Source organism: Bufo gargarizans, chromosome 3, assembly GCF_014858855.1.
Source record: "Bufo gargarizans isolate SCDJY-AF-19 chromosome 3, ASM1485885v1, whole genome shotgun sequence".
Taxonomy (NCBI): Eukaryota; Metazoa; Chordata; class Amphibia; order Anura; family Bufonidae; genus Bufo; species Bufo gargarizans.
In genome coordinates, this window is record NC_058082.1 from 153901963 (window position 1) to 153924035 (window position 22073).

Here is a 22073-nt window from a genome sequence, read left to right on the forward strand (position 1 = left end):
TGCATGGGGCCTAAGGCTATAAAACGTGTAAACTCAGAATGTTATCTTAAACTTTAAACATGACTATGGGATTCTTCTAGGGAAATCATGTTTTAAAATAAATGTCCCTTCCTGGATCCTCCCACTGCCCTATATTCAGCAGAAGATCAGCACACAAAGGAGAAGGCAGCAGCTTCTGCCCAACGACCTCTCTGTGCTAGAAGAGCTTAGAAGAACTTCTTTCTTTCCTTCAAGGAATGTATAAAATACATTTGCATATTAAATACAGAGGAGTCGGAGTCGGGGAGTCGGAGTCGGAGTCGGAGTCGGAAGTACAAAAAACTGAGGAGTCGGAGTCGGAGCATTTATCTACCGACTCCACAGCCCTGGCAGCTATCTTGCTCGAGTTGTTGTCATTCAATATGGCAGGAGCCACCATGGGTCGTAGACACAATAGACTTAATTTATCAAGCCCTATATGCCACAATTGTGGCGTAAAAAGAGCTGCACATTAAGGTGCACGGCATCTGTGCACCATAATGTGTGACTTTCTGAGCTTACCAGCACTTTCCAGAAATGCTGCGAAATAGGGGTATGTCTTAGAGGAAGGGGCGTGGCTTTGCACCACCCGCCGCATTTACTTGGCGGAAGTTATAGCTCAAGCCTACAATATCCTGTCGTTAGCATACACTTCACTTTCTGGTGCACAGCAGGGCAGAGATGCGTCCGATTTATTACAAGGCGTCTGCCTCTTAACAAAACGGGCGCACCTCACACTAGTGCAGGGAGGTCCTGGATGGATCCGCCAGTCTTGATATATCTCCCCCACTGACTTCTTTGGGAGAGTTTTCTGGCATGCCCTGTGACCTGTTAATTACCTATAGTGACTGGTGGATCCTGAGTTATTGATACAGGGGTGTTATGTGTCATGATAATAGGATGACTGATGAAAAGAGATCTGTACAGAACTGGAATTCTCAACAAATGACTAGACCTTTCTTTAAAACTATTGACATAGATAATAATAAAACAAAATAATTTATCAGTCTTAAAATGTCTAAAATAAAATCTCTTATGTAGACAGTAGGTCATTTTCTGATGATGCATTCCCTTTAAAGCACATATAAAATAAAATGTTGCAAAACAGGAACATTTAGGTAAAGACAACCTAGTGCCATGTTTGCAACAATTATATTTTGCATGTAATTTAGTTCATGCAAATAAGTTACTAGCAATATGTAATACGTTTATCTACTGTCAGCAGAATAACGGTGCAGTTTTTCTATGCTTTACAAAAATGAAAAACAGAAAAAAAGTAGTGTGTGTTCCATTCAGAAAAACTGCATGTCATAGTTTTATTCCAGCTGCCTCTCGGCATGTTTGCCGTGCTGCCACAGGACCTCCAGCCCATCCCATTATAGTCAATGGGTCCGGAGCGGACCTCCGGCGGCACGGCACACTAGCAGCAGCACCGTTAATGTGAAAGCTGCCTAAGGCAAATTTTGTGGAGCCCAATTTCCAAAGATTTTAATGGGAAATCATAACCCAAAAATGAAATGCGCATCACAATCTTCAATAAAATCTGTTGCAAAATCTGCATGAACCAATAAATATGCACTTTTTCAGTGCATATGCAACCTCAGAGTTGTAAAGCGACATAATACGACACCCACAGACCTCAAAAGCCCTACTGCACTGTATGTTTCCAATTTCAAAGAGGCAAAGGAAGCCAACGTAATATGCCCTGCTCCGTCAATACAGACACATTTTTCTATCTTTCCTAAATATCCCCCATAATACAGTATTGTATAGAAGCACCGCACAACAACACGCAGAATCTGACATTGCAGCATGGAATTCAAGTCAATGGGTTTGTTCTCTAACAACTTTAGTACACAGCCAAGCTGATGCACAGTACCGAATGTAGTTCACTCTATTACACTGTCACAACTGTGCTGATAAACATGTCCTTAAAGAGCAAAATACCTACCTTACCTCTCCAATACTTCCCAAGTCCCCCTCTCGAAATCTGATCACTCAGTTCACCTCTGTGGCCAGTGACTAGCGGAGAGGTCACATTTACTGTATGGAGAAGGACAAGGAAGTAGATATCAGACATTGGCTCGGGAAGCACTGGATCGCTAGGGCGAGTATTACTTTTTTTTTTATATACATTCTTAAGCCGATTTATTAAAAATTTTACACCAAGTCAAGTCCTTTTAATTTGTACTCAAGAATATTCAAGTACAAAAATGTGACAAAAGTCTGCAATAGAATATAGAGTGTGCAAAAGTGACTTTTTTTAACCAGAGCACAACATTAATAATTTGCATAGTACATACTGCAAATATATGCACCAGGAACTAATGAAGAAATCTAAAGGAGTGTCACATGGCATCATCTTGTCAGCCCATGTATACATTTCAACGAATTATATTCCCCAGCCAATGGATAACTTGACACTTTGGAGAAACCTTAGTTATTTGAGGGGCAGGACTCATTCACATACGAATTGTCCATGGGCAAACACCTCCTGCTCTGCAGACACAGAATCAGTGGCCCGAGACTGAACTGGTACTGACAAGAAGGGGCTCCTGCAGAACATCTTCCAGCCACTTTCATGGCTAGCTGTAGGTCCACAAGTGCCGTTGGCAGAAAATGAGCCCATGTGAACTGGCCACTCATCCTTATACATGTGTGCCGTTCGCATTGCTCAGCGGTAATTTGTGTGATTAGGATTACCGTACTCATTCACTGAGGACATTAAGACCAATACTTCCAGAAAGGAGGGTTCAGTGCTAATTGCTGGACATATCAGATGTTTTCATTAGAAGGAAGAGCCTAGAGGAGCTGCTCCACGACATCCATAAAAGAAGCTATGATTACAATATTTATCTTGTGTGAAGTAAATATATCAATTAAATATGATAACGTAAAACAGAACACCGTAAAACTGGACGGCATTTTCACTAATGCTCTGAACAGAGCCCAATTTAAAGGTACTCTAACCTTATATTTTAAAGTATCACTCTCAAATGAAGGGATAAAGAAATACACAGTCGTTCTCAATGAAGACTTTCTGAGGACACTAATAGGTAACTTGGGTGTGTAAACATATTGGGGGAGAGTTATCAAAACTGGTTTAGTTGCCCATAGCAACCAGTCAGATTCCACCTTTCATTTTTCAGAGCTCCATTGGAAAATGAAAGGTGAAAGCTGATTGGTTGCTATGGGTAACAAAGTTTTCCTTTACACCAGTTTGACAAATCTTCCCCATTACATTTGACTAAAATGATTTTCTGGTGGGAGCTGCACCAATCATCTATTTGCATAGGACACAGGCATATCCTGTGTACATGTGTAAAAAAGAAATACCTCCTTAAAGGCTCTAAACATTTTTGTCATTGTATGTTATCCATTCTGAGCAAAAAAATCATGTTTTTTATTTTCAATTTTTAAACAGTTCTTTCTCTACATATATTTCAGTTTCAGTGCATCTACAGATTCCTGCTCTCTGCCCCACACTGAACCGGCCGGGGAGCTGCTCTGACGGCTCAGTCTGCAGCCCTGGTCTCTGAACCCCTGACAGCTCATAACCACTCATTACAGCTAAATTCTTACCAAACTGATAAGAATATGGCTTAAATCATTATAAATGGTCAGGAGTTCAGAGACAAGGGCTGCAGACAGAGCAGGTCCCCGAAAGATTCAGTGTGAGAAAGGGAGGACTAGCCTGTAGGTGCACTGGTTTACTAAGGCCAATTTAAAAAAAACTTTGACCAAAATGAGTAAAATGCAATGATAAAAAATGCCCTCAAAAAAGGTGTTTATAGCTGTGGCAGGCCTCTCTGCCTTTGGATTACTATATAAAACCTGATTCGTTTTTTCGATATTTGTTCAGCGGTTGCCGGTTGTTCGCCCAGATCAGAGCTATCCAGGGAAGTGTAGTTTATGGAGAGATGCAGAGTTTTGGGGGGGTTTCTGTATTTTATGAAAGGTGTGCGTTTTCTGCCTGTGAGTGATTAAGTTAGCCCATTGTGTTTGTTAATTGTATCACAGGCATGGGAGGTTTGTGTACATTTGTTGGAAGACCTGCATAAAAGGACATTAAACAGTTCCTGCTCGACCCTCAATACAGAGCCTCGTCTCGTACTGGGGGGAGAATTCGTATGATTCCCGTTTGGCGCCTAGTGGTGTTCGGTAGCCGACTTCATATTTGGGAAAAATAACAGATTTGTCGGCGTTAACCCCTTTACCTACTCGGGGTGCAGTAACAATAGCTTTTAACTATATTAGTTATTTGAATTATGAGCAATCTATATAGTATATCATTTCAATCCCTTATTTTATTAGAGGATTCATTCAGCAGGATACAATCTCTATTGGTCTTATAACAAAGTGTCTCCAAACATTTTTTTTATAAATGTTCACTATTTTAATAGTCACTTTAACAGTAAGATCCTACTTTTAATGAAGCAACATCATTTTGGTTAGGCACCAATTAACAAAACTAGAACATCTGATGGCCATGCAGAGCTGGTGCAACATCACTGCAGCAGCTAACATGTCATTTTATACAAACATGAAATCTAAATCAGGGTCAGAGGACATGGAGTATTAGATCAGTCTGCATGGGAAGTAATCATAAGCCTGACAAGAATAGATTGTCACTTGAGCAAGTGCATAAGCCCCTAGCTTATTGAAAGTTTTTTTCCTTTAACAAACTACAGGTAGCTGACAAAGTTGGCTACTTTTCTGCACAGTGTTACCTACTACCAGGCATTGTGCAGACAACTGCAATAAAGCTGCATTCAAGCATACAGAACTGAAGTGGAGTTTCTGCACTGCGCTTGCTCAGTAGTAGCACTGTGTAAACAAGAAAGTAAAATTATGGCACAAAACTAGGATACAACAGAAATTATTCATCAGTGGGCCTCCACCCCTTTGGGACCCCCCCAATCAGTAAGTTAGGATATATGTTATAACTTATGGTATATCTTAATTAAAAAGGTGTTGTCCACAATCTTTTTTTTTTTTGCTAAAATGGTTCCTTCATAATAATCAGCTGCAATTTTGCCACAACAGTTCAGACCCCTACAGCGCCACAAGAGAAGTGTTGAATTTTCTTCTAGAGAATGAACCTATTATTTCAGAGGTTTTCTAATACTTATATATTGATAACCTAAGCTATCAATATCTGACTGATGGGGGTCCAAAACCCCACACCTCTATGATCAACTGATGTGCATTAGCTCTTGCACATGAAGTAGGCACTAGAACTACATGGCTACATCCATTGTGTAGTGGTATATAGTATGAGATCACTGAGTTGAGTGATGGGCTGCTGTGGTCCTGGGGTAGACGGGAATGGCATCCCTGCAGCCAAATAAAAGCATAACAAAGCAGACTGAAGCGGCAGGGGGTAAAATGGGTGAGTATAGTCTCTTTTCTTATTTTATTTTTTAACAACTCAAAGCTTTTGAGAGCCTTTAATTATTTGGAAGCCCCTTTAAACAAGAGAGCCATAATATTAGGTAGGGGCTTTACGGGTCAGACTTGTTTTTCCAGCAAATTCCACAGATCAATCAGATTGAGATCTGGCGAATTATAAGGCCAAGGTAATATCTTGAACTCTTTGACATGTTCCTCAAACTTTTCCTGAACAATTTTTGTAGTGTGGCAGGGTGCATCACCCTGCTGAAAAAGGTCACTGTCATTACAATTAAGGATTAAACATTGCAACAATGTTTAGGTGGGTGATACATGTCAAAGTAGCATCCATATGAATGCCAGGGCCCAGGGTTTCCCAGCAGAACAATGACCAGAGCATCACATTGCCTCCACCGGTTCGATTTCTTCCCATAGTGCATCCTGGTGCAATCTTTTCACCAGATAAGTAATGCACATGCACAGACATTACATGATGTAAAAGAAAAGTGATTCACCAGACCAGGTCGCAGTCTTTATTTATTGTCCAGCAGTCAGCATGGACAACTATGCAGCAAGCTGTGATGCCCTGTGTAATCTGGCACCTTTCAATCACAGCTAGCATTAACTTTTTTCCAACAATACAGGAGCTCTTATGTAGGCAGACCAGACAAGCCTTTACTCCATGATCCCATGGCCAGGTCACAAGTTGTCCTTTCTTGGACACCTTTTGGTAACCACTAATCACTTCACACAACACCATTTGGAGCAGTTCTAACTGCTTCCAATGCATCAGCTTCAAGAACGGAATGTTCACTTACTCACTAATAATACTCTACCCCTCAACAGGTGCCTTGTCAATGTTATGGCTGATCTGCGATTATAGATAGATATCTATTTTACAGGTATAAATACATGCCCACATGATTATTCAATTAGGTAACAATTCAAAATTAAAAAAGTGTAAATACCATACATGATTGTGTTTATAAAGTGAAAACTGTAGTCATAATTCATATAAACAATTGTGCCCAATTCATATACATGAAAAAACAGATGTAAAGTGTAAAAATATAGACAAAATACATAATAATTAAATTATTAAAATCATCTGTAAAGTGCCAGGTGGAAAAATTAAAAACAAGCTTAAAAGGGAGTCTGTCAGCAGATTTACCCCTTTTTAACAGTTGCCATACCGCTGTAGCCGCAAAACAGATGATTAACACAGTACCTTTATATGCTTTGGTGGACTTTTAAATATGCCAAAAACGAACTTTGATGAAGGCTCGCAAGTGCCCAGGGCGGAGTCCACCGGGTTGGAGCCCAGGCAGCTCTGCCTCTTCGGCTCTTATCCCCGCCCAGCCTCCTCCTCTGCCCGCCTATCTGTTGTCTCTCCCCCTCAGCGAGATCCCGCGCCGACGCGATGACTTCCTTGGTCGGGGCATGCGCATAAGCTACCGCGATGCCGTGTCAGCAATGGGCATGGCAGTGCGCATGCCCCGGCCAAGGAAGTTATCGCATCGGCGCGGGATCTCGCTGAGGGGGAGAGACAACAGATAGGCGGGCAGAGGAGGAGGCTGGGCGGGGATAAGAGCCGAAGAGGCAGAGCTGCCTGGGCTCCAACCCGGTGGACTCCGCCCTGGGCACTTGCGAGCCTTCATCAAAGTTCGTTTTTGGCATATTTAAAAGTCCACCAAAGCATATAAAGGTACTGTGTTAATCATCTGTTTTGCGGCTACAGCGGTATGGCAACTGTTAAAAAGGGGTAAATCTGCTGACAGACTCCCTTTAATGAATGAGGGAGATGGATCTGTTACTAACCAGCAAGGAAATATTTGTGCGCCGTTGGCATCTCCTATTGCGAATTGTGCATGTCAGGGAATTAGATAAAAAGGATGCAATAGCATATAGCCTAGATATCGTGAGACCACGCTATGTGGAACGCATATTGAAGAGCACACAGGCGCGCTCGTAATCCAAGTCATGTGACAACCAGTGTGTCACGACCTTGGTCATGGTCGTGACTCTTGTGGCCGCATGCAGTTGCCTGCGGTCTTGGTGTGGTTGCCGCTGGCAACATTAGGTATGTGGCAGCAGTGCAGCCTGAGCGGTGTTAGGCAGCTTGCTGCAGTAGGCATGCGGTTGCACCTGGCAACCTCTCCTATATGTGTGCCTTTTATCAGTGTGCACAGGGTGTTATATGTGTTGTGTGCACTTCCCCTTTAAGTTGATGTTTTCCCTTCCCTGGTGTTGGAAGGGTTAACTTCCTTCCTAGTGTGTGTGTGCACTGGGTGTGTCTGACTGTGGGTGTGGCTACTTGGCCCTATAAAGCCTCAGTGGAAGGCAGTAGTCAGAGAGGGTGCTTCAGAAATGCTTGCTGGAGACATCCTCCTGGTTATTTACCATATGCCAGTGAGGGCCACCCTGGTGGTCATAAACTTTATGTCTGGTGTTAGTTTACGGTTTACGTGTTATTGCAGCATATGGTTTACTGAGTTCCCGTGTGATGTCTGTTGTGTGCTGTGTTCTTGGTGTTGGTTGTGGATAACAGCACTTGCACGTGGGTTCCAGGTTGTGTGTCTGTGGCAGGTAAGTGTGGTACTAGTCTCACTTACCTGTCAATGCCATATGTCTGTTTATGTTCCCCTTTCTATGTAGCTTGGCCAGTGAGACTCCTGTTCCTCCGCGTCTAGGAGGAACAGGGCGTCTTACCCTGCTCCTAGTCCAGGGCCACCCTGAGGGCGAGCAGGAATATCAGGTTCCGGAGTATGAGCCCTCCTACCTTCAGGGTTGGCTCATACGGATAGGAGACAGAGTCAGAATTAGGGATGTGTAGGAGGTGACCAGCTCCCTAATTCTCTGTCCTGGCCTTGCAGCGACTCCATCTGCTGATACCGCACGGCTGGGGGTTTTCCCCATCCTCAACCGTGACAGTATGACCACCAGGGTGGCCCTCACTGGCAGATGGTAAATAACCAGGAGGATGTCTCCAGCAAGCATGGCTGAAGCACCCTCTCTGACTACTGCCTTCCACTGAGGCTTTATAGGGCCAAGTAGCCACACCCACAGTCAGACACACCCAGTGCACACACACACTAGGAACGAAGTTAACCCTTCCAACACCAGGGAAGGGAAAACATCAACTTAAAGGGGAAGTGCATACAACACATATAACACCCTGTGCACACTGATAAAAGGCACACCTATAGGAGAGGTTGCCAGGTGCAACCGCATGCCTACTGCAGCAAGCTGCCTAACACCGCTCAGGCTGCACTGCTGCCACATACCCAATGTTGCCAGCGGCAACCACACCAAGACCGCAGGCAACTGCATGCGGCCACAAGAGTCACGACCATGACCAAGGGTCGTGACAGTGTCACATGACCGAAATAGGCTAGAACGCAAAATAAAGCGCAAGCCAGCGCTTAACAACGTGATCTTGTTACACAAGACAACGCGATCATACTGCGGAGAGCTGGACTCTCTTTTTTGTTGATGTAGAATTTTATATGTTGTTTTGTTCTTTCCCTGACTTTCAATTAGTCATGTCCAGGTTATGTTGAAGAATTATTAATAATGCAGTAACTCTGGATACCATGTGTAAAATACTATATTCTACTATAGAAATAGTTACAAGTCATCTGAAGGCATGTATAAGAAATATAAAGGTATCATAACAAAAGAAAGAAGCCTGTTGTACTGTACATTTTGTAAAAAATAAACCCAAAGCATTTAAAAACAAGTAGGACAAAGAACAAGCTAAAACTTCAGAGTACATAGGTCAATTGGCCTAAAAATAGATCTCTTTCCAGCGGCCGGGTACAGAGAAGAAAGTGAACTGTATAACCTAGGAAGAATAGCACTGGTAATATAATACAGGAGATCTCCTCTCTCTCCTTTCTCTACTTACATCCTTGCAACTCATTATTTCTACTATCCGTGAAAAGAGTCATATAGAGAGATCAAAACATAGGAAATAAATGTATTGTAATGGTTTCCCTTAGCGGTGTGCCGCTACTTGTAGTTCTTGTTTGCTTTTGCATTGCAGCCATGGTAGCGTTAACCTGAATTTCCTTTATAAATAGTTTGGAGGTGCTGGTCTAACTTTTTTACGTTGTATATTTGGAGAAGAAACGTCCCCTATTAGGCTATGGACTCCCGCCTATAGCTAGATTCTACACCACCCTGAAATTTGTAGGCCAAAAGCCCAGGAGAGGCAAGACTGATAGTATACGTCTGATAGAAGCTACCTTGTCGCTGGTAGATGGGCTCACCATATTCTTGATCAAAAATATACGCAAAGAGTTTCTAATTTGCATATAGTAAGTATAGCAGTAATGCAGTTTACCTTTATTCATGTTTTCAATGTTTGCATGTGTCTTTGTGCATAAAGCAGTATGGTGCTACTTGTAGGCCTTGTTTGTTTTTGCATTGCAGCCATGGTGGTATGCACCTGCACTCTCTTTATATATAGTTTGAAGGTGCTAGTTTTACTCTCTTTTGCAAGGATTTCCCTCAGCTTGTTATAGTAAAAAGATGATGAACAGATATATACCAGGATGCATTATGATTCATTAAGTCATTAAGATGTGGAAGCTATGATAACGCCTGGTAAAATACTGCTTAGCTCTACACAGTACTGACCCTGAAGGCCTCAACTAATAGTACATGGCCTGATACAAGTAAAGTACTAGCCTGCAAAACAATGACTTTACTTTAGCTTGATATTTATTCACGTGCAACCATTTTGTTCTATTGCCCCAATTAATCCGAAATAAGTAATGAAGCATCTTTTTTAAGACTAAAAATAACCTACTGTCTATAACTTTCCCAACCTTCATGTTTTCATTTTCACTGTATCCATGGAAACACAGAGGCTTACACAACAGCTGTAGACATAAAACTGCAGGGGAATTATAATCAACAATATTTGAAAAGATGCATTGGAGTCAGAGGATTTCAACGGGCCAGTCCTTCTGTTGTCGAGAAGATAAGGCACTGCCATATTTGTCTATAAGCGGCTGCTTTCCTCTTCTCATTCAGCAAAAATGCATGCTGGGCTAAGAGAAATTGCTTGTGTATGGAGGGGACGAAAGACAGTGGGTGGCCAAACACTCAACGATCTAGTAGTGTGTGTGTGTGTGTGTGGTCAGCCTCATCATTCTCCAATATGACCTGTAACACATTAAATGGGTTCTCTGGGAATTAAAGGGAGTCTGTCACCTCCATATGGCCATATGCAGTGCTTACATGGCTCTGTAGCACACCTATACAGGATTGTAATGGCACCTTTGTTCTTTTCTTTAGACTTGCACCAGCAGGAAAAACTAAGTTTAATTCATATGCAAATGAGCACTCGCAAATGCCCAGGGGCGGCGTTCAGTGTGTAGGTGCCCAGGCTGCTCTGCCTTCTTTTCACTCCTCCCCAGTCTCTGCCTTTGCCCTATCGATGAGGCAAGAGACTTGGAGGGCGGGCAAAGGCAGAGACTGGGGAGGAGTAAAGTGAAAAGAAGGCAGAGCAGCCTGGGCTCCTACACAATGAACGCCGCCCCTGGGCACTTGCGAGTGCTCATTTGCATATGAATTAAACTTCATTTTTCCTGCTGGTGCAAGTCTAAAGAAAAGAACAAAGGTACCGTTACAATCCTGTATAGGTGTGCTACAGAGCCATGCAAGCACTGTATATGGCCATATGGAGGTGACAGACTCCCTTTAAGAGAATGAAAATACTTAAATATTACTTTACTATAAATATATTCCCAAAGACCTTTCATTGGTTACAATAGCTTGTTTTGTCTAGGGAGCACTTATTAGGATAAATAAAATGTCCGCCATCCTATTAGTCCACACAAAACCTGTCCTAATCACACAGGAAGACAAGTTACTTCACAACACTGAGATAAAGAGCTGCCTCATCCTCCTCTCTGCTCTGCTTGTCAAGGATTATGATCCTGTACACAGTTTAATATGATCTTCAGCTAAATCTCTGTAGGAATGGAGTTCATGAAGACCGACCAATAAGAGAACTCCAACAAAGTGCATACAATACACTGGGGTCTAGCGTAACTTACTATGACCAAAAGAACCAAATCAATAACACCACAAAAAATGAGGAAAACACTCATATAAAATATATGTAGTTTTATTAATACATGAGATAATTATACAATAACATAAGGCACATGATACCATGTGCCTTATGTTATTGTAGAATTATCTCATGTATTAATAAAAATACATATATTTTATGAGTGTTTTCCTAATTTTTTGTGGGGTTATTGGTTTGGTTCTTTTGGTCATGGAGTTCATGAGGAGACATGAAGTACAGAGAGAAGGTGGGGATGTGGCTAATGTGCAGCAGCACTAGTATGTAGTCTCCATTACCACAGTCTGTCCTGTCCCTCCTCTGTACTTCATGTCTCCTCATGTACTCCATTTCTACAGAGATTCAGCTGAAGTTCACATTAAACTGTATTCAGAATCATAATCCTTGACCAGCACAAGAGAGGATGAGGCAGCTCTTTAGCTCAGTGTTGTGAAGTAACTTGTTTCCTGTGTGATAAGGACAGGTTTTGTGTTGACTAATGGGACAGCAAACATTTTATTTCTTCTAAAGATTGCTCCCCAGACAAAATGAGCCATTATAACTAATAAAAAAAGGTATTTTGGAATATATTTAGAACAAAGTAATATTTAAGTACCGTATTTTTCGCCGTATAAGACGCACTTTTTCTTCCCCCAAAATGGGGGAGAAATGCCCCTGCGTCTTATACGGCGAATGCAGTCAGTTTTACATCGCTGGCAGCGATGTAAAGAGAGCGAGGACTCGGGGAGGGACTGGGAGGAGGAGCTGGGGCCGGCAATAGCGGCGGGGCGGTGCAGTCACTGTACTAAAGGCCCGCCCCGCCGCTCCGGTGTACTAATAAAATATGTCATATTCAATGAATGGTTATTAAATATGCCCCTTTATGCTTAATAGTACCTTAAATCCTTAGCGCTTCAGTAGTATGCAGGCTGGGCGGGCGGCAGCGTAACTCCCTGATGTCACGTGCCTGCGCCGCCTACTTTATGAATGAAGCAGGCGGCGCAGGCAAGTGACGTCAGTGAGTGACGCGCCGCGCCGGCTGCCCGGCCTGCCGGCATTGTACTGAAGCGCTTCGGATTTAAGGTACTTTTAGGAATAAAGAGGCATATTTAAAAACTATTAATTGAATAAGACATATGATATTAGTATACAGGAGCGGCGGGGGATCTGTGGATGGCACAGTTATGGGCTGGGAGGGTCTGTGGATGACACATGTATAACAGTGCCATCCACAGATCCCCCCCTGTAACAGTGCCAGCCACAGATCCCCCTGTAACAGTGAAAGCCACAGATCCCCCCATAACAGTGTCTGTCATCCACAGTTCCCCCCTAACAGTGTCCGTCATCCACAGTTCCCCCCATAACAGTGTCCGTCATCCACAGTTCCCCCCATAACAGTGTCCGTCATCCACAGATCCCCCCATAAGTGTCCGTCATCCACAGATCCCCCCATAACAGTGTCAGTCATCCACAGATCCCCCCATAACAGTGTCCGTCATCTACAGATCCCCCCATAACAGTGTCCGTCATCCACAGATCCCCCCATAACAGTGTCCGTCATCCACAGATCCCCAGTAATAGTGCCATCCACAGACCACCTAGTTCCAAACCCACAGCACACCTTTTGGTTAAAAATATTTTTTTTCTTATTTTCCTCCCCAAAAACCTAGGTGCGTCTTATACGCCGGTGCGTCTTATACGGCGAAAAATACGGTATTTTCATTTTCTTAATTCTCGGAGAACCCCTTTTATTTAAAGAGGCTATCTGTAATTTTGACATTGATGGCCTATCCCCAGGATGTCATCAATTTTAGATCGGCAGGGGTCAGACACCTGGCACCAGGGCCGTGAAGTTGGTAAACCAAAGCTCTGACTACAACTCTTTCATAAAACGCCCAATACTTTAGTAATAGCAAATTTACTATAATAAAATTATAACATCGGTCTCTCTCTCACCATCATGCAAATAATCAGGCTACTTAAAACATAAATCATATTTCTTGGAATACAATTTCTGAAATCCGTAAAATTTTCTACATTCCTGTAAGAAAATGTGTAATGCACTTTGCATTTAATGACTGGCAAACAGTTATAGACTTAATTTAATGAAATCATTAATTTTTTCTAAGAAAAAGTTAGAAAAGCTCTATATGTATGTCCTGGAAATGCAGATAATCATGTGAAAGTCTAAATGGAAATAAAAGAAAACACTTAAAAAGTGTAGCTGCTATATTCATTGCAGCCATAGAAGGGTTGTCTGGGAATAAATAACTTTTCACAGGTGCCGCTTGCCTCTGGTATAGAAAGATTCATACTTACCTACTATCCGCAGCTCCGGTCCTGCACACTGACTTCTGTGTGTATCTTCCGGTCGTTTACTTCTATACTGGTATGATCATCTGTTCCGCTGCAGCCTATGACTGGATTCAGAGGTGACATGTCCACAAGAGATACCTGACCACTGAAGCCAGTCATTCACTGAAGCAGAGCAAATGATCATGCCCGTGCCGTGGACGAATTAAACAAGCCATGGGCAACACCTTTAGTGCTGTCTTCCTGTTCTGTCTAGCAGGCATGCCCAGTAGGGAACTGATATGACTGCAGGCATGCCCAGTAGTGAACTTCCTCCTCTGATCTTCACTACTGAACATGTGCTGTTCAGGCAATGTAACTAAGGGCCTTGGAGCAGATACCAAGTATAAGGGACAAGGAGACAACACAGGAGATGAGAGGCCTTTTTCTCAGTGATTTTCTGTCACCACTAGAACACCCTGCTTCTTGCCGTTTATAGTATAATGGTCCAGTCACACGTCCGCAGATCCGCAAACCACCGGACCGGCACCCCAATAGAAATGCCTATTCTTGTCCGCAGCTGCAGACAAGAATAGGACATATTCTATTTTTTTGTGGAGCCGTGGACCAGAAGTGCAGATGCGGACAGCACACTGTGTGCTGTCCGCATCTTTTTCGTCCCCATTAAAAGTGAATGAGTCTGCACCTGTTCCGCATAATTGCAGAACGGATCCGGACCCAAAGTGCTGACGTGTGGTGAATGGACCCTAAGCGGCAGGTGAGAACACAGGAAAGGTCAGAACTGATTACCCATCACCACTAGAGCACTCTGCTTTTCACAGGAGAGAACATAAGAGGTGAGAACTGATTATCACTAGAACACCCTGCTCATCACTGTTTGGGGGAGGTGAGAGCTAAATTATCCATCACCAATAAAACACCATGTTTATCACTGATTATAGTAGGAGGACAGGAGAGAACACGGGCTTATCTATCATCATTATAACAGCCTGCTTACTACTGTGGTTTTACAAATAAGGCCCTTAGATTGATAATCATAAATATATTTTATGTTCTAACATTTCTAAACAGTTCTAAATTTATATGAAAGTTAATAAAATACACATTATACAATAATAATATTATACAATAATATTCTCTGTAAGCTGAAGTCAGAGTCGGTACATTTCTAGTTACTCCGACTCAGCTGTTTGAAGAGGCCATTGTGCTCACCAGAGCTCCGGCGAACGCTGAGGCCTATTCGCAGCTTACAAAGCACAGTGTTGTTCTTTGGATAGCAGGTTCACTTGAATGGGACTAAATTGTGTCTAGCCACATGACAGATATATGGTGACGTCGCTGGCCTTGTAAGAGGCTTCACTGGGTGCCAAGACCTCTTTGAACAGCCGACTGGCGGGAGTGCCGGAACTCATACCCCCACTGATCTGATATTGATAATCTATCCTGAGGATATGACATCAATATCAAAATCCCAGATAATCCCTTCAATTAATTTGTATAGAGTGTGGTAGGAAAAGTGAGCAATCAGAGGGAAGCCATGCAGTCACAGGTACCACGAGTAAGGAACTTCTACGGGGTAATAGTTGGTATTTTAAGGGGTTCATGTTTCAGGAGCAATAGTACCCTTTAATGCAAATTTAACACAACCCTTCAGACTCCCCATACTAAGGCTCATGTACTTCAATTATAATCATCTTTTTCTCACTGGCAGTTTGGTGATATGTACATTATAATGATTCTGCCAAGTTTTGTGGAAAAAGATTCAGGAAAACGCAATTTATTCATTCAAATCTCTGCTCTGATCTCATTGTTCACGAGGCGGCGGCGGTCGGGGGGGGGGGGGGGGGGGTCAGTCTTATCAGAGATTGATGGCATTCTCTGAGTAAAGGCTGCATTACACCTGTCCCCGATTGCCCGCTCGTACATCAGGCAATTGTGATTTTTAACCACTAGACAGCGTGATGATGAGCGATGGCAAAGCGATCGCTCCTCCCTATCCTGCGGAAAAGATCACTGAATCAAATAGCAGCGGTCTTCTCAGCTAGCAAGCAGGAGATTGCCAGGAGGCAATGGCTTCCCTCCCGACTAATCACTTGGTCAATTGTCCTGGGTAATACAGGCTTAAGTGTGTATACAACTGATAAGACCACCCACACGAACAATGAAATAGAAGTTAAAACTCTGTATCAATCTGCTCAGCTCCTTCTGCTGTATAACATCTTGCCTACAGATTTCCTTGCATTTCATGGTGATAAGTCTTTAATGTATTTACATTAGTAGATTTTCACTTTGTAGCCAGGTTTCCTCTCAAACTTAATAATCGTTATACAAATTCTATTTTTTTCTTAAAATAACATGTTTTGCTCCTATTTGTATAACTGTTTTATATTGTTTTCCCTTTAGAAAAAACTCAATAAAAATTGGACTATAAATAGGTAAACTGGTTAAAATAATCTCCTCTTGTTAAAAGGTTTCCTGAAAGATAGGTTAATCACAGGGTGTCCCATGTAGATCTGTAACAATCAGCTGTTATCTGCAAGAACATTTACAGCACCACCAGTAGTGGTGTTGTAAGAACCCGACACCAGTCAAGGTGCCCTGAGTTTTCAGGTCAATCTACTCTATATCTGCATCCTCTCCCTCCGCCAGTTCCCCATGGGGCCTCAGCTATTCTCCAAGTGTCACGGTGGGGAGTGGGGGAAACCCCCCACCGTACGATGACTGGGGGATAAGGAAAGCAACTAGGCCTGAACACAAGGATAAGGGAGTAGGTCACCTCCTAATGCATCCCTATACCTAGCCCTAACTCCTCACCGTCTGAGCGGACCTGGATGGTAGGACGGCTCATACCCTGGATACCTAAGGCCCTGAGAATCCTTCACAAAGGAGCTGAGGAGAGGCGCCATGTTCTTCCAGGACACGGAAGAACAGGAGTCTCAAAAGGCCTAGAAGCAGGGAAAGGAAAAGACAATATCCAGCAAGAGAATCGGCAGGTAAGAAAACAAGGCGACACACCCGCCGCTGCCACCACGACTGGAACCCGTGAATACGTACTGGAGTCCTAACACCAAACAGGACACCGTAACAGCAACTCACACAGGTATCCAGCACACCAGACTCCGCCAGGACCCCCATGCATCAAGGTGCATGGCAGCCCCAGGTGGCACTGCATACAGGCTAGGAAGTCTAGTAACCATGCTGGAAGATATCACCAAACATACCAGACAAGGAACACCAGCCTAGACATTACAACACACCAAATCATAACCCGACACCAAACATACAACACATGTAAAGGAGAGAAGACATCGCTGGAGACCTCGATGTCCCACTAGGAGGCCCTCACTCTGGGAAATGGAACATGAAGACCAGGAGCATAACTCCAACACACACCATGGCTGGAGTACCACTGACCCCTGGCCTCTAGCCACAGGTAAGATGAAGCACCTAGTGACCACGCCCAACAAGGTGGTTAACCCCTCCCCCACGTAACAGAGGAGAAAACAACTGAAAGGGGAAGTGCACACACCAGAATGAAAAGCTACACGTTGCCACAGACAACAACATGCAAGGCAACCATGTCACGGCACACACCACAATGGCCATGACACTGACCACGCATTCTGAAACAGCAACACGTTGCCACAGGCAACAGCAAGCATGGCATAAGTGTCACAGCGCACACCAAAGGCCGCGACACCAAGCTTGTCAACACACCAGTATATTACACAATACCCACTGAATTAATAGGCTCTGTATATGGATGTATAAATCTGCCTGGTCCTTCAGACCACGATAGGCTATCAGCTCTGGCTAAGGCTTCTTTCAAACCTGCGGCACAGACTTATAGAAGGTTGTTCTGGCATAGAATGCTGGGAATTTGCCAAACAAAAACCAATGCGTGCAAAACCAAACCTTATTATCCAGTGCTGGATCTGGAGAACTCTCAGCCGGAACAGCCTGCCGAAATGCTGTGCTGCAAATGTGAAACTACTCATACTGAATAGAGTACCCTTAAAAGGGATTGTCCGGGTTCAGAGCTGATCCCCATTTTAACCCAGGCAGCCCCCCTGACTTGAGAATCGGAGCAGTTCATGCTCCGATGCCCTCCTTTGCCTTGCACTGAATCGCGCAGGGCAAAGGCATTTTCTAGCATTCCGGTGATGAACCGATGCTCTCCTTAGGGCTGCCAGGCGGGGGCTTCCGCCCAGCAGTGCGCCCGGTACTGTAAAACGGCTAGGGCAGAACTAAAGCCCGCCCGTCAGAGCTGGTGACATCATCGAACACAGCACTAAAGCCTCCACCCGGCAGTGTGTTATGGTAAATAACACACTGGCTTGGCAAGGGAGCGCATCGGAGCATGAACTGCTCTGATTCTAATATCAGGGGGGCTGCCTGGGTGAAATTATGGGTATGTCCAGGTTCAGCTCTGAACCCGGACAACCCCTTTAACTCTGAATTCCTTAAAAGTTGATAATGTTACTTACATACAGAATTTAGTCGCCCGTTCCCCCTCACAGCAAAAATAGCACATTTTCTAGCCATGACAAATGAATGTCATTCAATGAAAAGTGTTTTCAGTGTGTCCAACCGATAGTCAATTTTCTAGGCTGTTTGTACACAGAATAAAAAGGAACAACTGGCAATTGGTGCAATATTATCCACAACACAGAGACCATACAGTGCAGCAATATTAGGAGGAAATCAAAGGGATGTCAAATGTCAGGTATGACAGATCTGATTGAAAATGGGGGCTTCAAAGGAGAAAAAAGAAAATATACAAACATGAACAATAATGAACATTCAGCAATAACTGTACTCTAGTCATTCACTATATTGTTCTCTTAGCTATAGAACAGGACTAGCTAGGTGCAAAGAGAATAGTAACTGCCCAAACCCAAGGAAAGTGAGCAGTGTAATCCCCATTTATAGATCATGATACTTGGGACACAAAGGACTTCCATGTGTCGACAATGCGTTCACACACCATTCATTTATTTTTACGTTTTAAAGAAACATTTTCAAACGGCAATAAACTTCATCATATCTGCCTCTGGTTAGCTGGTACTTCTACATGAAAATCTATGCAGAAATAGAAAAACGTAACTTCTGTAAGAACAGATACCCTGTATGTATATAGAGATAAAAACACATACCGAGCCTCATTCATAAAAATGTTCTCAATTGTCAATGTTTTCCAGAGCAACTCATCAGATCATGTCTTTTATTCAGATATTTGCTCCAGAAAGATAAAAGCAGTGATCTGATACGGCCGTTTACAGAGCAGCTCTCCATTCTTGCACCTAGAGGGGGATCCCCTCTCCTGTTTATGATGTCCATATGCCATAATAACAATAAAAAAAAAAAGTTGGATGGACAGACAGATTTAGTTATGTGTGTATGGGGTAGGGCCAATGCCCTGTGATATCTTTTGCCAGAAAGGTCAGACATTGGATATGTATCTCTAAGACAGGGCTGGCCAACCTGCGGCTTTCCAGGTGTTGCCAAACTACAACTCCCAGCATGCCCAGTCTGCCTACAGCTATCAGCCTACAGCAGGGAAGGGTGGGAGTTGTAGTTTTACTGCTTCATCATTCAGGGGGAGGTTGGGGGAAAGGGGAGGGGGGGAATTTCCCATGCAAATGAATATTCTGCTAGGGTTACTAAGTCATCTTCACCTAGTCCTTTGGCAGATGAGCAGTGTGCCCAGGATTTACATGGCCTGTCCTGTATATGAACTGCAGCATACTACTGTTATAATTTGGGAAACACTGAGTGGAGCGATCACACACAAGGCTTCGAGGACTTTGGAGAAATGCAGTCGGAAACGTTACATACTGTACATAGACAGATTAGTTAAACCAATGCAAGTTCCAACATGTCATTATTTCATCCCCTCATGGGAAAACCACAAATCTGATCCAATGTCTGCTCACAGTAATGTAACATTATTTAGTGGTACGTGTGTCACATCACTTCAATGCTTATTGATTTTCGTTAATGATGGATATTGTCAGTACCTTCCACAGCATTACCAATATATTACATTTTACCAGTAGAACGGTGTGAGATTAGGATGCTTTCATACAGACCCTAAAACGCAGCACTTATATGATGCTTTAAGGTGGATTAAGAGGTGCTAATAATCGGGAATGATCGTTCCTGCGAGCAGTCGTTCCCAATCATCTGGTTGTCTAAATGTGCCACTGATCACCTGATGAATGAGCGAAACACTCGTTCATCGGGTGATTCTGTCAGTCATGCTGGCACCACCGGTCATAGTTTCTGGCCAGCAGATTGTGCGGTCTAAACAGCGATCTGCTGCTCAGAAGCCATGGTTCTGTATGAGGACGAGGGATCACTATAGCAATCCCCCAGCCTCATACAGTGAAGGGGGAATTGCTGCATGTAAATGCAGTGGTCACCTTCACTGAACGAGCAGCCGCATTCCTTCCCGATAATTGGCCACTCAGTCAGTCCATCTATATCCACCTTTAGGTTTGGGACTGTGTACATTTGTGCAAAACTGGACTTAAAAGTGGTTGTCCTCTTTATATTGATCCTCAGGATAGATCATCAATATCAGATCAGTGGAGGTCCGACTCGAGGCACATCTGCCGATCAGCTATTTAAAGAGACCACAGCGCTCGTACGAGCGCTGCCTTCTCTTCACCGTTTACCTGCTTGCCGTCACAACAGCAGCGCTGAACAGGTGTACCTTCCCATTTACTTCAATGGGATATCTCCTTCCTGTTCAAGTGAATAGGAAGGAGATATCCCATTGAAGTGAATGAGGATGGTATAGTTGTAATTACACCTGCTCACTGCTGTAACATTGATGGTGAGCAGGTAGAGTGAAGAGAAGGCAAAAACAATCCATTTAAGAGCAGAGTAATATTCTCCCCAACCTCTCCCCATCCCACTTTCCTCCTCCTCCTCCTCCTCCTCCCCCGTCCCACTTTCCTACTCCTCCTCCTGTCGGAATTGTGTTCAAATGCATGAAACTGCCCAAAACAGGTATAAAGACAGATGTCACAAAGACTGCTGAAGTGCATATCTGATGAGAGCTCCTTGCAAACAGCACCACATATCTCAGTTTCCTGCATCCCTTAAGGCTGGGTTTATACGTGACTGATTAGCTGCAGATTTTCAGCAGCAGAAAAAAAAAAAAACGTACCAAAGGGCGCATACATATACTGTGGATTATGAAAAGCTGCAGTTTTATTCTCTGAACTGGAAAGGGTGAAACCCACATGAGAAATCCACTGTATAAATTGACATGCTGTAGGTTTCAAATCCACATTATCGCAGCTTTTCTATTTGTTTTTTGTTTTTTTTACGCAGCATGTGGATCAGAATTTGGATATTCTCATCCATTTTGCTGGTACTGTACAACGCTGTAGATTTGCCTCAAGAAAATCCGCAAGGGGAAATCCGCAGCTAATCAGTCATGTGAACCCAGCCTAGGACTACATGCACACGAACGTTGTTTGTTTCTTTGTCCATTCCGGTTTTTTTTGCGGATAGGATGCAAACCCATTCATTTCACTGTGTGCTGTCCGAATCGGTATGTCCCTTCTGTATCCCCGTAAAAAAAATAGTCCTATTATTGTCCATTTTAGGCCTCCTGCACACAACCGTATGGCTTTTTCAGTGTTTTTCGGTCCATTTTTCACTTATCCGTTGTTCCGTTTTTTTCGGATGGCATATACAGTATACAGTTATTACATAGGAAAAATGGGGCTGGGCATAACATTTTCAATAGATGGTTCCGCAAAAATGGAACGGATACGGAAGACATACGGAGTATATTCCGTATGTGTTCCTTTTTTTTGTGGACCCATTGACTTGAATGGAGCCACGGAACGTGATTTGCAGGCAATAATAGGACATGGTCTCTCTTTCAAAGGAACAGAAAAACGGAAATACGGAAACTGAATGCATACGGAGTACATTCTTTTTTTTTTTGCAGAACCATTGAAATGAATGGTTCTGAATACGGAATGCAAAAAATGACACATAAACGGAAAACAAAAACCGGTCTTAGGCCTCTTGCACACAAACTTTTTTTGCGTTCCGTATACAGAGCTATTCAGGTCAATGGTTCCGCCAAAAAAAATTATAAAAAAAAATAATGGAATGTACGCTGTATGCTTTCCGTTTAAAGATAGAACATGTCCTATTATTGTCCGCATAACGGACGAGGATAGTACTGTTCTATCAGGGGCCAGCTGTTCCGTTCCGCAAAAAACGGAATGCACACAGACAT

The 22073-nt window shown here is 43.3% G+C and overlaps 1 protein-coding gene across 7 annotated transcripts in view; it reads right to left on the bottom strand.

Moving 5' to 3' along the window:
* Window positions 1–22073, bottom strand: part of KLF12 (Kruppel like factor 12) — a 253007-nt gene that overhangs the window by 225135 nt on the left and 5799 nt on the right. For 2 of the 7 annotated variants that reach the window (XM_044284572.1, XM_044284569.1), the window contains exon 2: window positions 1970–2061. The exons of 4 other annotated variants lie outside the window; for them this stretch is intronic. The gene's annotated coding sequence lies outside the window, so the exon portion shown is untranslated. The remainder of the gene's footprint in view (window positions 1–1969; window positions 2062–22073) is intronic. One more of the 7 variants, XM_044284574.1, reaches the window with a different exon arrangement.